Source organism: Arachis hypogaea, chromosome 16, assembly GCF_003086295.3.
Source record: "Arachis hypogaea cultivar Tifrunner chromosome 16, arahy.Tifrunner.gnm2.J5K5, whole genome shotgun sequence".
Lineage (NCBI taxonomy): Eukaryota > Viridiplantae > Streptophyta > Magnoliopsida > Fabales > Fabaceae > Arachis > Arachis hypogaea.
Genome location: NC_092051.1, coordinates 24424693 through 24437054, shown reverse-complemented (window position 1 = coordinate 24437054; position 12362 = coordinate 24424693).

Here is a 12362-nt window from a genome sequence, read left to right as displayed (position 1 = left end):
CTTCTTATTTGTGCTCCGAACTCTTGTAGAAAAACCTGCAACCTCCGAATAATCCTTGTAAAATTTTACAACATCTTCAAGGGTGTTAAAAGTCATCCCAACCTTGGGGACAAACTGGTCATCAATACCACAGAAGGGCTACAAAATACACCCAAAATACACCATATTAAAATAAGCATAAACTATAGAATGCAAATACAACTATAAAACTATCATAAAAAATAACAAAAACCAGATTCATGAATCATAACTAAACAGAAACTAAAACAATTCAACTAAAAGAATAAGACAATTCACCCTCCATCAGATGAAAAGTCATAAACTGTAAATACACCAAAACTTTCCTAAAATACATCCAAATATTCCTGATCTACACCCGAACGTCTGATATAAAATGGACAAAATTATATTAATTCTAATCAGAACTAGTACATTAGATTTAATTCAAACAAGGAAGAATTAACAGCAAATTTTACAGGCAAGGTTCACACATTATTCAGTTACACAATCAAAAACTACTAACTGGATTCAAATTCAGATTCAATTAAACTAAAACTAAATCACACCTCAGGAACTTCATTGGATTCAGTTTCAAAATCCACTTCGCTTTGGTTCATCTGACAATCTGAAGTTGAATCATCCATTATCTTCAAAAACGATTTCAGAACTTGATGTCAAAAAATAATGGAAATCGAGAATAACGAAGAAAGAAAACATAGAGAGAAAAGTACGTAAATGAAGAAGGAGAAAGCAGAGAGAAATGCACGTAAACGACGAAGGAGAAGGCAGAGAGAAACTCACGAAAGAGATCGAAGAGAGAAGGTAAGAAATTCGAAAAAGAAATAAAATCCTTTCCAAAAAGGAAGTTATATATTCGCGCGTTGATTGAGTTAAAAATCTGTTAGAGGCGCGTGAAACATACGTGCATAACAAGCGCGTTTGAGCGTAACATCAATTAGAGGACTTGTAAGACTTGTATAGTAAAATTACTTATATGTAGAGATTAATTCTAAACAATAATAATTAATGCATCTAATAAGTTAATTTCTTGTCTGTCGATATTATTACTTGTCGCTCTTTTATCGCTTTTGGATTGAGCTCATTAATTTTTTTTCATATGAAAAGAAAATTTAATAACCATGTTATGCATTAAAAAAAGAAAATACTATTTATATACTACTTTTCAGCCACCAATTCATCCATTCTCATTAAAATACAGTAGAAAATATGGTTACGTATAAAGATAATTCAGAACTAATACAACGTCATAAGATTTTCTTCATCGCGCCAAAATCTCCTCTTTTAATCGCAATTTCTTCTCTTCTCGGCAGAAAGGGTTCCATTGCATGCACCTCTCTTCTCTTCTCTTCTCTTCGATCATGCCAACTTCACTCCTTACTTCTCTTCGATCGCACCAACCTCACTCCTCGCTTTCTTCTCTTCTCCACGCTTCCCTCTGCTTTGCTTCACGCTGTTTTTGGTTCTTGTTATCTTAGGGTTTTGATTATAACTTTCGATTCAATGGAATCCACAAGCTTAAATGATGAAATTTGTGTTTAATTTACTTCATACGTTAACTTTTTATTCTTGATTTGATTTTAATTTTTTATTATCCATGTTTTATTCCTAATTTGATTTTAATTTTGTTGATTATCTAGTTATGCAAATGCTTCTGATTTGGCTTATGCTTCTGATATGTGGCTTCATTATATATGTCATTTAGCTCCTTTTACATCATGTACATTGTGTGATTACATACTGAAAAATTTATGTTATAAATTTGTCTAATGAGAAAAATGTTTAGCTCTTAGATTGGAGTTAAATTGGTAGTTTGCATGTTTAAAATTTTTGCATTTTCTTAGATCAGATGATGATACTGATTCTATGAATGTGTGGAGATTTAGTGTTATATTTGACTATTGAGTTTGATTATCATGTTTATCGAGTTTGATTATATTCAGGTTTAATACTATATTTGACTACTAAGTTTGATTATACATGTTTACTGAATTTGATTATACTCAGGTTCAGTGTTTGACTGCTGAGTTTGATTTTAATTTTACATATGCATATGGCTCTAATTTGATTTTAATTTTTTATTATCCATTTAAAAAAAAGAAAGATGTTCAGTCTCTTATGTAGATATACACACGTACACGCATTATGTGCTTTTAATAACATTGTTAATAACTTCTTAATAAAATTCCTTTTTAATTCTAATTAGTATTTTTTCTCCAAAATTAATTAATTAATTAAATTCACTTAGTTAAAACACTTTTAGTCTATGACATAATTGCAACAAATTAAGCACTTTATAGCATGAGTCAGATCTTGATTGTTCCTAGTAAGACACATTGGCTGTGGTGCACATTTGCAAATAATTGATTATTTTATTATGTGAAAAATTGCAGGTTTGATTATATTTATAAGATAATTTGAAGTTGCTTATGTTGGTTGTTGGAGGACAATTTCTGTTGATGATAGTCTTTCCATTCCATTCATCTTTAATTACTAATTTGTCTTATTTATTCATAGAAAATTAAGAGCATTTTTATACCTGATTTGATTTTAAATTTTTGATTATCTATGTTTTAGGTTGTTCCAAGTATAGAAATGGCATTCTTTTCTGTGAAATATTATGAAACTTTTTATATCAATTATGCAAAAAATGGTTGATTTTTTATGGAATATAAGAACTACTAAGTAGGATAAAAATAGACAGATTACATACCAAATCTTGATATGTTCTAGAGCTGGTTATCGAAGATAAAAAATTGATCCACTAAAAAAGATAAATCCAACTTCCGAGTAAAATTGTAAAGTTAGGATTATTGTGAAAAGGGATAAGAAGTTGGAATATGTGTTAACTTTTGTGAATATCCAACACAACCATGCTATTAGTCCTTGGATGGCAAAGACTCTGAGAAAGAATAGGAAACTAAGCTTGCATGCTAAACAGATAGTTGAGATCAATGATCAAGCTGGTGTTATAATGAGAAACTCCAATCAGAGTTTAGCAACTGTTGCTGGTGACTATGATAAATTGACTTTTACTGAAAAAGATCTTCGGAATCATGTAGCAAAAAGTGTCAGAGTCATACAAGAGAAGGGGGATGCGCAATCATTAATGCAGTATTTTCATAGGATGCAACAATAAAATCGTAACTTCTTTTACGAAGTTAAATTGGACGAGCAACATCGTATAGAGCATGCTTTTTGGGCTGATGCTAGAAGTCGTGTTGCTTATGAGCACTTTGGCGACGTTGTGAGATTTAATACGATGTACCTAACAAACAGGTACGACACCACAATTATATATTTCAATTTAATTATATGTACTCTGGTTTTTGCATGTGTTTGATGTATAGGGAAAGGTATAGAATAGAATGAATTTGCTCCTGCTGTGCATGATATACTGAGTTTGATTATGTACTCTTGTTTTTACATATGTTTGATGTATAGGGATAGGTAGAATAGAATGAATTTGCTGCTACTGCTGTGCATGATATACTAGGTTTGATTATGTACTCTTGTTTTTATTATAGGTATGATATGCCTTTTTCCTCATTTCTTGGGGTTAACCACCATGGCCAATCATTACTACTTGGTTGCGCTCTTCTTTCATGCGAAGAAGAGAGTTCCTTTGTTTGGTTATTTGATTGTTGGATATGATGTATGGGTGGCAAGCTGTCTATTGGCATATTGACAGATCAATGCAAAACTATGCGAAATGCCATTGAAAAATCGTTGCCAATGACACAACATTGACGGTGTATTTGGCATATCATGATAAAAATTCCAGAAAAAATAGGAGCATGCAAGCAATTTAACGAGATTAGTACTGATATGACACATATTGTGTAGGATTCTAGGTCTAAGGAAGCATTTGAGAGCTCTTGGACTGATTTTATCAATAGATTCAGTTTGCATGATAATAATTGGTTAGCAGGTATTTTATGAGTTTGATTATCTTATATCTACTGCTTGATTATTTATCATTTATTAATCAACATGCCTTACAAATTTGATTATGCACATTTTATGGTTTTAGGTTTGTACGAAGAACGTAACAAGTGAGTCCCTATTTTTCTTAGCAACAGTTTTTGGGCAGGCATGAGTAATACTCAAAGGAGTGAAAGCATGCATGCATTTATGAAGGGCTACCTAATCTCAAAGAGCAACTTGCAACAATTTGTAACACAATATGACAACTGTCTTGCAAATAAAGCTCAACAAGAATATGAATTGGATGCTGCCAGCTTTAATACCATTATCCCTTGTGCTACTACCTCTACTATTGAAAAACAGTTTCAAAAGGAATATACTCATGCAAAGTTTAATGAGCTTTAAAAGGCGTTTAGAGCAAAGGCTAATTTCTTTTCAACAAAAGAGCATGAAGAGCGATATATTGTTACTTATAAGGTTATAGAAGAGATTAAGAATGGTGATAAGATGTTTGATTCTACGTATGAGGTGTTGTTCGATTCTTTAACTTTAGATGTTTCTTGCTAATGCCATCTTTTTTAGTAAAAGGAAATCTTATGCCACTATACTCTTTCAGTCCTTGGTCTTGAAAGATGATGACAAGTCATCTTATGCTAGCATTTCAAGTATTTTTCACTTGTTTCATTAGGTTTTATGCACTTTCTCGCATTATAAGTAAGTAATTTGGAGTGGATTTGTATGGTTATGTCAACTCAATCTACCATCATTTATTTGACACAAAATCACAAGGTTTAAGCTAGAATTCGTTGGTTTTTGAATGATTTAGAGATCTTGTGAATTTGGTGATGCTTGTATTGGTTGTTTTGATTACTTATAGGTGAAGAAAAGAAAGAAACAAGGAAAGTATGCTCAACCAAGTGTGGCCCATGAAACAAAATTGTGGCACTCAAGGAAGCAAGCATAGCGCTCAAAAAGTGAGCGGAGCGCTCAATAAGTGAACGCTAGCATGGAGAGGCCAACCAAGAAGCAAGGGCGCTACGTTTAGAGTGTCAACGGAGTGCTACAAGGAAGTGCTCTAGCAAGGCACCAGCGCTCAAAACAAAGGAGTGCTCTGTTAACTATCTTACCTTTATCGTGGCCTCCCCAAGAAGAAAAGCAAGGCGTAGCACACTAAAGGGAGCCGTCCAAGGTTCGAAATGGGGACCAAGAGAAGCGCTACAAGGCTTGGCAAGGAAATTGCTCAAAATGGCTTCACCAGGGTTCCAAGAGGGAGCCTCACTCTAAGGTAGGTAGCGCTACGTTCAAAGCACTCACTGAGCGCTATTGGTGAATGAAAATTGGCCCAAAATGAAACAAGCAAGGCTCGAAGAGGGATCCAAGGGAACCAAAGTGGCGCTACGTTGAAACACTTCGCTTAGCGCTATGTTTGGGCTTGGCATGAAGACAAGAGGAAGCAAGGAGCGCTACGTTTAGTTAATTCACTGAGTGCTTCCCTGAGCCCAATTTCAATCAAATGCCACCTTGGATCAAATTCTTCACCAATTTGAAAAGCCCACTCCAAAGTCTGAAAATCAAAATTAGAAAGTGTATAAATAGGACTTAGTTTGATTTGTAAAGGACCTTCTTTTCAATTTTTAGTTTTACCTTTTGCTCAATTTTACATTTTACCTTGGAGCTCAATTTTACTTTTTAGCTTTGCTTTTCATTTTCTTCTACAACTTCTGCTATCTGTTATTGGAATTTGAATTGAGATTGAAGAGCTTCATTGATTCTAAGTTTGGGAATCATCTTTTACCTCTCTTCTCAATTGTTCTAAGAATTGGATTTGAATTTAGTTTTCTGTTTTCATTTTCTTGCTTCAGTAACTTTTACTTTCTGTTTTGAGTTTTGGATTGAGATTGAAGAAATTCTGTTTCAAGTCTTGATCTGAAATTCATCTTAGTTCTTCTTCTGTATAATTCAGTGAATTGAAAATTGGATCTGAGTTTTATTTGCTGTTTCATTTATATTTCTTCTGCAAATTATTTTCTGTTTGATCAAGGAAGGAATTGAGATCTAGATCTACTTTCTAGTCTCATTGATCCCCTGAGATCTTCAATTTCTCTTTTAGATTTCACAATTGAGCTAAGTTTACTTTCTGTTTTGTTCTTCAAGCAATTTTACCTTTCTTTTTAGATTTTCTGCAACTTATTTCATATTCTATTTCTCTGAGTAATTTTTCTTTACATTCTCTTGTTAAATTCTGAATCCCAGCTCCCACATCCCTTTACTATTCAAGCAATTTATATTTCTTGCAATCTAAGCTTCAGTCATTTACATTACTTGCACTTTAAGATTCAGCTCTTTTACTTTCTTGCACTTTAAGTTTCATGCAATTTACTCTTCTGCACTTTACTTTTCTATCAATTTCCCCTCTCCCTTTTATTTTCATGCAATTTAGCTTATGTTATTCAAGTTTCACTTAAATTATCAACTGTTTTCTTAACTAAATTCATCACCTAACTAAAATTGCTCAATCCATCAATCCATGTGGGATCGACCTCACTCATGTGAGTAATTACTACTTGATGCGACCCGGTACACTTGCCGGTGAGTTTAGGTGTGGAATTCTAATTTCCAACCCATCAAGTTTTTGGCACCGTTGCCGGGGATTGATTTAGATTGACAATGATTAAGTAGGGTGGTAATCTAGATTAAGCAATTTTCTTTTGTTTTTCTTTTAAGCATATTAACTGTTTGACACATTGTGTCAACTAACCCTCTAACTACATTCTGGCATGAGAATATCCACTTTCCATTTGGATTGTTTGTGATTGTGCAGGTCATGAAGGATGAGGAAGAAGTAACCAACAATGCTCAACCTGCAAGGAGAGTGTTGGCCTCTTATACCATTCCTAATCCAAGGCACTGTGGGAGTAGCATACTTACTCCAAATGTCAATGCAAACAACTTTGAATTGAAGCCTCAACTCATCACCTTGGTGCAGAACAACTATTCTTATGGAGGAGGCCCCTTGGAAGATCCAAACCAGCACCTATCCACCTTTCTAAGGATATGTGACACAGTGAAGACCAATGATGTACATCCCGATATTTACAAGTTGCTGCTATTTTCATTTTCCCTGAGAGACAAAGCTACCCAATGGTTGAAGGTATTTCCAAGAGAAATCATCAACAATTGGGAGGATCTAGTGAACAAGTTCCTAGCCAAGTTCTATCCTCCCCAAAGGATCATCAAGCTAAAAACAGAAGTGCAAACATTCATTCAATTCAATGGAGAGTCACTGTATGATGCCTGGGAGAGATACAAAGCTTTAATCAGGAAGTGCCCACCAGAAATGTTTAGTGAATGGGATAGACTCCAATACTTCTATGAAGGATTGACACTGAGAGCTCAAGAGGCCCTTGACTATTCAGTAGGAGGCTCAGTGCAACTCATGAAGACAGCTGAAGAAGCCCAACATCTCATAGACATTGTGACTAATAATCAATATTTTTTGCTCATCAAAGGCAACGCCTACCAGCTCTCAAGAGAGATGTCTTGGAGCTTGAAGGTGTTGACACTATCTTGGTACAACACAAATAGATGCACCATGTCACGGCCCAAAATGAGCCATAACCGGCGCTTAGGAAAATAATCCCCTAGCAAGCCTAACAAACTCAAATATAAGTTGAAATAAGAAAATTACAAATATTTTACAAGTTCTAAAATAAATAGTTATATATTTAACAAATCTTAAAATAATTAAGAATGGTTGGATCCTGCCTGTGACATATGGAGCATATACATCTAGAAATTCGACAAAATAGATACTCATTGCAGATCGTGACTCTTGATTAGAATGTCTCACATAGTCAAGCATTTGTTCCTGAAAAATATTTTTAGAAAAAGGGATGAGTTTTGCAACTCAGTGACTAGACAATACATCTATAATCCACATGAGACCATATAAACATTATTATCAAAATAATTTTAATTAGAAAACAGTAGTTGATAATAATAATAAGTGAATCAATAAGGGAGTCCTCATACAAAAATCAAATCAAATAGTCCACACTTGGGCGGCTCCACCTCTAAGGGTAGCCCTTTCCTCTAGTGTGTCCGTACGGAATAACAGATCTAACGTGTGGCCTACACATTAGGCTAGCAACACCCCTGCTAGCTGGGGTCTGAGTTAGATGCATCTAAGTTAACATCATAACCGCCGTTAACTACGGTTTTCTAATACGAGCCTCCCAAACCAATTCAAAACATATAATTTCAAATATAACAAATCTTTGATCTTTCAAATATATAAGGTATCGAATCAAACCAAATCATATTATACTTTCTCATCAGAATCCTTTCCAATCATACTTTTTCAATCATAACACATTTCAAATATATTTCACATTCTTTAAACTAAGTGAATAATACCAACAAATATTTCAATGCTTCAAAAACAGATATTCAAGTAAATTCAAACATTTTAGAATAATACAAAACTTCATCAAAAATATATATGGTCTCAAAAACAAATATTCAAGTAAGATCAAATAATTTAAAATAATGCAAAACTTCATTAAAAATATATATAGTCTCATGTATAGTTTCGAAAGTATAAACTTCATAAAAATGAATTATTTAATTCAAAAAAATCAATTATTCTAATCCATTTAAAATCATTCAAGGCAATTATAGTGAGTATAATTCAAAAGTCATAATTGATATATATAAAAATAATTATAGATGCACAATCAAAAAATTATAAATGTAAAGCCTACTCACAATGTGGTCCCAAAGGACCAAAGATACCAAACCCGGAGTGCCAAATTCAAGACAAGGAGGATTGAAGTAGAATAAAACAAATGAGCGCTAAATTTGGAGCGGAGTAGCGACAAGATGGAGCTGGCGATAATCCTGGAAATCTAAAACAGGCAAAACTAAAATCGAATTAAAACAAGGACAAGACAGATTAAATGGTGGCATAATAGGACATAAAAGCTAGAGCAGAATCAAGGAAGGAGGCTGAACTGGGATAATGACTTCAGCTCCAGCAGCACCAACAACTCCGGCAGCAACGACGATGGCTTGGTTCAGGTACATCCGAACGACGACAGGAACAGCGCAACAGCGGAGAGTCCCTCCTCGTCATTTCTCTCTCTCCGGAAACTCCTCTCTCTTGAAGCTCCAAATCTGCAACTACGACAATGACAACGTAGCTAGCTTCGACGGCGGCAGCTAGGCATTTCTTGGCGACAGAGGTGCGGCGACCATGGCAGCAGCAGCAGTGGAGTTCCAACTGCGGTGGAACCTCCCTGTAACCCCTTCTCTCTCCATGCGTGTTCTATTTCTCCCCTCGGCGACAAATCTGACGGCGCGAAACGGAGGCACGAACGGCGGCAATGGTGGCTAGGCTTGACGGTGACGACCCTTCCCGCGATGGCTCTGGGTAGAACGGCACGTCTTCCCTCTGTTTGCAAACCTCCATGGATGGCGACGATGAAGACCTCAGCAATGACGACAGCGACGCGGGCTCCATAAGACGGTGACACCTCCTTCTCCCCGCGCGGCTCTCTCTCTCCCTCGGTTCTGGCCTTCCTCGCGACGACACGATGGCGGCGACGGTGGCAGTGACGCCCACCGGCACCACCTCCCTTCCTTCCTCTTCTTTTCCCTCTCCGGTTCTCCCCCTCTTCTCTTTTCCCTTTCTGTTCATTTGTTCTGCTGTTGGGTAAGGGTGGCTAGGGTTCTGGTGAATGTGTGAAGGAGTGTGTTGTGTCCAAATTAGGGTTAGGATTTTAGTTTGGAAAAAGAGAAGTAAGGGTATTTTAGGGATTTTACATTCTACCCTCCTTATAAAAATTTTCGTCCTCGAAAATTGATATAACCTACAAAACTTTACTTGGTTTTAGCACTTTTCACTTAGTTTGACCATCTCCTCAAAATACACTTTGACTTCATAATCTCTTGGTTCTGTTGTACATCTCCTTGGTAGTAACCAGTCCCACGTCAAGCTTTAGAATTACAACTTTCTGAACTTCAACATCGATAAGCTATGTCCTAATGAACTAACGTATCGTTTGCTATCTGGGAATCGCACGTGACACCGAAACAAGCACGAGTTTACTCAAAAGGATTCGAAACCTAGGAAGAGAATAGCAAACATAACGGATGGTGTTCGCACAAACGTAGAAGGATGCATTAAGATCGTAATTAAACGATGATGTACAAAATCAATGAAGTGTGCCAGAAAGAGTCAATTGAATCTTAACAAGAAAATCTGAATCAAAAAATTTTGATAGAAACAATAAAAGAAAATATAGTGCATTAGGTCAAAACAAGTTTAAGCTGAATCAAAGAAGTACAAAGTTTACCGAAAGAAGGCAACCAAAGTCAATGGCAGTTTTTTTTTTTTTCCGAGAAAGATTTAAGTGGATGATTAGGGACACGATAAGGTAAGAAAAGAATCAAATCAAAAACTTTTTCAAAGGAGATCTGGAACAAGAATTCCGGGAGAATACTAGAAGATATGATGTATCATAGTGAAGCAAGTGCACACTACATCAAGGAGTTACATAATTCATGTAAAGGAATGCAACGTCAACACCTATGTTGTCGAGAATCTATGGGACAGTCAAAAGCACGATAAGATCAAGATATGCATAAGATGTAGGACATGAAACAAAATAATCAAATTTCATTTCAACAAGAACTAAAACAAGGAACTCCCGATATGAAATATAGCGGAATGAACGATACATCAAACACGCGGCACGATTATAGCGCATACTTCAACACAAACCATCCCAAGAAGAACACCCAACGTTCCCAAACCTAACGATTACCATTACTTAGATAAAAGAAACGAAAGAGTTTAGAAGAACTATTTCTCGCAGGTTATAATTTCTAGCTCTCCGTATGCACCATGCTCAACAATCATACCACAAGATATGACAACGCTAGATGGAATATAGATTTTTTTTTTCGACAAAACTAGAAAGTGAACAAAACAAAACAAAGTCCAGCAGAACAATATCATTGTAGCATAAGAGGCTTTTGGGCATAAGTAAATGTTGAAATCATCGAAAAAACTTCACCATATTCTTTATTCCCTAACCATTTCTCATCAACATCATCATCAAGACTCTAAAAAAAATTAGTATCACTTGAAAATTTCTACTTCTAAACATCAACAGCCATAACAAAATGAAATATTCAAACACAATCAATTAAAGTATACTGATAAAGGAAAGATTCAAAACAAGCAAATGCAACATATGATAAAACCCGAAAAAATGAACCAATTAAAAATAGAAAACTCATGAAAAGAAAAAGAAAAAAAATAATGATAAATTTTACATTTTCAAGATCAAACTATGATCACTCCATATCCAATTATCCATTATTTTCTAAGTTAACAAGCTATGATGGAACAACTCAAGATCAAATCCAATGACTCAAAGAACTCGTAGTACAAAAATTCATTTATCAATTTATTTAGAGTTTAGACATTCCCAATTTTCATACATTGCAAACAAGAAATTTTTCAATCTTCATCACCCACAATTTCAGTGCAAGGTGTCAATTACAGATGGACTGGCAATTTAAAATATTTCCGCCATAATTCTATAATAATAAAAAAAACATATGTAACATATAGGAGTTTATGCCTCAATACAGTATTTGTAGTACAAGCACATCTCAAGTGAGCATTACCATACTAATCATATGAATTTAAAAGGAAAAATTCTTCCTTGATATCTTAAAAGCGAAATATCTAAAAGAAATAGCATCAACTAATCAAGAGCCATCACTATATTATAAAGCCAATGACATATAAGTTGAGCAATTAGAACTTAGTTCTTTCACTCTTTGTTTATGGAAGAATAACAACAAAAATAAATAAATAAAAATTGCATAAGTATGAAAGTCAAGTTTAAACCATAAATACTTTATGAATAAGATAAGATATAAACCTCCTAGCTCACTATTAACTGATTTTAGAAATTTTCAACCAAGATTCATCAAGTTACAACCACATCAATCATCAATTCAGCAACAATTACATACTTTTAAACAACTTTATAGCAGTAACCAATAACCTCATACATCCCTCAAAAGCAATTAACCTATATTACTTATTTGTTATGTTAGTTACTGTAATAACCGTTAATCAAGCAACATATATCAACAAGCAACTATCTAAATTAGTGGCTAACACCCACTTGCAAGCTACAATTTAACATATATTCAAGATAATCATCATATGCTTTATAATCATTAGTTGAATATAACAAGAAAAAAACTTGTATATAAAATTTGTTTTGCTTTAAGGATTTAGATATCTAATTTTTTTTTTCATAAAAAAATCAGTAGAAATTCTTTTTATATATGTAAGATCTATAATCACAATCTCACAAAGTACAACAAACTAA